This window comes from Rattus norvegicus, chromosome 12 (assembly GCF_021556685.1).
Source record: "Rattus norvegicus strain SHRSP/BbbUtx chromosome 12, alternate assembly SHRSP_T2T, whole genome shotgun sequence".
Classification (NCBI taxonomy): domain Eukaryota; kingdom Metazoa; phylum Chordata; class Mammalia; order Rodentia; family Muridae; genus Rattus; species Rattus norvegicus.
The window spans coordinates 10,335,641-10,340,120 of record NC_141545.1 but is presented as its reverse complement, the minus strand read 5'-3'; the positions used below and the strand labels follow the sequence as shown (position 1 = coordinate 10,340,120).

The 4,480-nt window shown below is 41.7% G+C and overlaps 1 pseudogene; it reads right to left on the bottom strand.

Annotated features, from left to right (window-relative positions):
- Window positions 1–915: 915 nt before the first annotated feature.
- Window positions 916–1,887, bottom strand: Psma6-ps4 (proteasome 20S subunit alpha 6, pseudogene 4; annotated as a pseudogene).
- Window positions 1,888–4,480: the final 2,593 nt, after the last annotated feature.

The window sequence follows — 4,480 nt, the reverse complement described above, 5'->3', positions numbered from 1 at the left end:
GGTTGATATTTGGTTTCTCCTCTAATAACATGCAGAATACCTTCTAGTACCATTAGTAATTGTCCATAGACGTGAAAACTCTAGGTAGTTACCAGATTGACTTCTACGACTTCTACATCTTCAGTGAGTTCTGTAGGTGTTGTCTTTATCAATAGAGCCTTACTATCAGTTTGTGGAAAGAAAGCAATAGCCTTGTCAATAGCTTAGATTATTTAGTGTTTGTGATAAGAAGCCTTTGGCAAATAACTCAGTTAGATATAACCCATATTAATACTGAAAGTTGCTTTTGGTGACAAGCAGAGCTGTTCTGCATTATGTTATTGAGGAAGTTTATTTGGAACATCTTTATATAAGTATATGTTATAGGACACTTCTACTGTATTAGATTGTCTTATGACCTTTCAAATGTTCCTTAGGTCTAGCCATTCCTCCTTATATTTTCTTCTTCATCCCCTCATTCCTCTCCTGTCACTGTTTGATCCTCCCGTTATAGCCCCCCCCATCCTTCCATAACAATTTATTCTATTTTCCTAAGGAGATCCATCCCTCCTTCAATCCAGTTACTTACTCTCTTCTTGACTTCTGTGGTTATGTGGACTGTAGCTTCCTTATTGATGAGTTAAGAAACAACATCCTCATATAAGAAAACCCATACCAAACTTCTTTCTGGGACTGAGTTACCTCACCTTGGATGATGTTTTTCCAGTTCAATCCATTTACATGAAAACTTCATGATTTCATTTTTTAGTGGGTAAGGAATATTCTGTTGAATAAATGTACCAGATGGTTTTTATCGATCTGTGTGTATTAGGTTTTTCTGTTTATCGTGACTACAGCAGCAATGAACATGGTTGAACAACTGTCTATGTTTTAGGATGAAGCACCTTTTGGGTCGAAAGGTGGTATTGCTAGATCTTTTTTTTTTCCAAAAGCACTGTTTTATTTATACAGAGTCCTAACCAGTCAATGGCAGGAGGAGTGGGAGAGTTTCCATCTTCAATCCAGGGCCTCTAAGATGTCGGTTTGTTGTTACCAAACACATAGGCACATGGCATCATGGATCTGGTAAGCTGATAAGAGTGTTCAGTCTCTCTCTGCTAGAGCCACAAGGTGAGCATCAGTCTCTGCTTCTGTAAGAATCCTGAATTTAGGATTTTCAACTGTAACTACCCCAACTTCGATTTCTGAAGGTTTGAAATCAATCGACAGAACAGTTAGACAGGCATGTAATTGCAGTTTCCACTGTCTGTTCAAATGTCCAATCAAATTTCTTCTTCACTTTTTTTTTTCAAGGAAGCTGGTTGACTCTGTCTGCTTCACCCCTGCTGCGGTGGCTTTAAAGCCACGGTAGTAGCCTGCAGGGTTACACATGTACACTTGAGGGCCTTGCTCTTCATCTACACCAATTAAAATCATACAACAACCAAGTGGCCTCATTTCAGCATTCTGTGTGTAGACTTGAGAAACATCAGCAATTCTTTTACACAGCATGTCCACAGGAATCTCATAGCCATATTTGTATCTCCAGTTAGCTGCTTCGTAGGGTGCCCTCTGTACCTGGGATCTGCTGTCAGCTGTCATTCCTGTCATCACACAGCCAATGTTTGCCGTTATCTTGAATAAGTGAGTAACGGTGCTGGAATCCAGTAGTTTGTCAGGTACTTTCTTCTGTGTGACAATAACTGCGCAGTCCTTTCCTGTGACAGCTACAGATGTAAGTCCACCCTGGTTAATAGCCTTAAAAGCATATTCTACTTGGTAGAGTCGGCCCTCGGGAGAGAAAATAGTAATGTGCTGGTCAAAACCGGCACTGGAACCACGGGACATGGCATTCCCGCTATTTCAGACACAGTCTACACCCCGTAGCACACACACACACACACACCAGGCACTGTATTGCTAGATCTTGTAGTACATCCCCAGCTTTCTGAGGATCTTCAACACTGAAGACCATCAATGAATGAGCTTTCTCCTTACTTCCTAATCTTGGAAGCATGTGTTGTCTTTGTTTTTTTTTTTAATATGGTTTATTCTGACTGATTTAAGATGAAATCTCAAAGTAGTCTTGGTTTATATTTCCCTAATGACTAATGATGTTTAACAATTACTTGTTTCTCTATCATTTCTTTTTCGTATTTTTTTGTTAGGTTTGTACTCTATTATTGAACTGGGTTATTTGTTGCTTGAAGCCAGTTTTATGTTGTTATGTTTTATCTTTTGTATAGTTTCAGTACATTATGTATTTTGTTTAACAACCTTCTATCAGATATGTGGTTGGTAAAATACTTTCACATTAGTAGAATGACTTTTTTTTCTTTATTAACTTGAGTATTTCTAATTTACATTTCGATTGTTATTCCCTTTCCCAGTTTCCAGGCCAACATCCCCCTCCCCCCTCCCCCTCCCCTTCTATATGGGTGTTCCCCTCTGCATCCTCCTCCAATTACCGCCCTCCCCCCAACAATCACCTTTACTGGGGGTTCAGTCTTAGCAGGACCAAGGGCTTCCCCTTCCACTGGTGCTCTTACTAGGCTATTCATTGCTACCAATGAGGTTGTAGCCCAGGGTCAGTGCATGTATAGTCTTTGGATAGTGGTTTAGTCCCTGGAAGCTCTGGTTGCTTGGCATTGTTGTACATATGGGGTCTCGAGCCCCTTCAAGCTCTTCCAGTCCTTTCTCTGATTCCTTCAACGGGGGTCCCGTTCTCAGTTCAGTGGTTTGCTGCTGGCATTCACCTATGTATTTGCTGTATTCTGGCTGTGTCTCTCAGGAGCGATCTACATCCGGCTCCTGTCGGTCTGCACTTCTTTGCTTCATCCATCTTGTCTAATTGGGTGGCTGTATATGTATGGGCCACATGTGGGGCAGGCTCTGAATGGGTGTTCCTTCAGTCTCTGTTTTAATCTTTGCCTCTCTCTTCCCTGCCAAGGGTATTCTTGTTCCCCTTTTAAAGAAGGAGTGAAGCATTCACGTTTTGATCATCCGTCTTGAGTTTCATTTGTTCTAGGCATCTAGGGTAATTCAAGCATTTGGGCTAATAGCCACTTATCAATGAGTGCATACCATGTATGTCTTTCTGTGAATGGGTTATCTTACTCAGGATGATATTTTCCAGTTCTAACCATTTGCCTACGAATTTCATAAACTCGTTGTTTTTGATAGCTGAGTAATATTCCATCGGGTAGATGTACCACATTTTCTGTATCCATTCCTCTATTGAAGGGCATCTGGGTTCTTTCCAGTTTCTGGCTATTATAAATAAGGCTGCGATGAACATAGTGGAGCACGTGTCTCTTTTGTATGTTGAGGAATCTTTTGGGTAGATGCCCAAGAGAGGTATAGCTGGATCCTCAATGTCCATTCAATGTCCAATTTTCTGAGGAACCTCCAGACTGATTTCCAGAATGGTTTTACCAGTCTGCAATCCCAACAACAATGGAGGAGTGTTCCTCTTTCTCCACATCCTCGCCAGCATCTGCTGTCACCTGAGTTTTTGATCTTAGCCATTCTCACTGGTGTGAGGTGAAATCTCAGGGTTGTTTTGATTTGCATTTCCCTTATGACTAAAGATGTTGAACATTTCTTTAGGTGTTTCTCAGCCATTCGGCATTCCTCAGCTGTGAATTCTTTGTTTAGCTCTGAACCCCATTTCTTTTTTTTTTATCTCTTTTTATTTTATTTTGAGATTCATCATCATCATCATCATCATCATCATCATCATCATCAGCATCAGCATCATCATCATATCACTAACCCCTTCCTTGCCTTCTCTCCAAAACCCTCTCCTGTACTCTCTTTGCTCTCTTTCACATTCATGGCCTCCTTTTTTTCATTGATCGTTGTAAATGCATTACATATTATATACATATACAAACACATATGCATATATATATTCTTTTTTTTTTGATTTTTTTTTATTAACTTGAGTATTTCTTATATACATTTCGAGTGTTATTCCCTTTCCCGGTTTCCGGGCAAACATCCCCCTCCCCCCTCCCCTTCCTTATGGGTGTTCCCCTCCCAACCCTCCCCCCATTGCCGCCCTCCCCCCATAGACTAGTTCACTGGGGGTTCAGTCTTAGCAGGACCCAGGGCTTCCCCTTCCACTGGTGCTCTTACTAGGATATTCATTGCTACCTATGGGGTCAGAGTCCAGGGTCAGTCCATGTATAGTCTTTAGGTAGTGGCTTAGTCCCTGGAAGCTCTGGTTGCTTGGCATTGTTGTACTTTTGGGGTCTCGAGCCCCTTCAAGCTCTTCCAGTTCTTTCTCTGATTCCTTCAATAGGGGACCTATTCTCAGTTCAGTGGTTTGCTGCTGGCATTCGCCTCTATATTTGCTGTATTCTGGCTGTGTCTCTCAGGAGCGATCTACATCCGGCTCCTGTCGGTCTGCACTTCTTTGCTTCATCCATCTTGTCTAATTGGGTGGCTGTATATGTATGGGCCACATGTGGGGCAGGCTCTGAATGGGTGTTCCTTC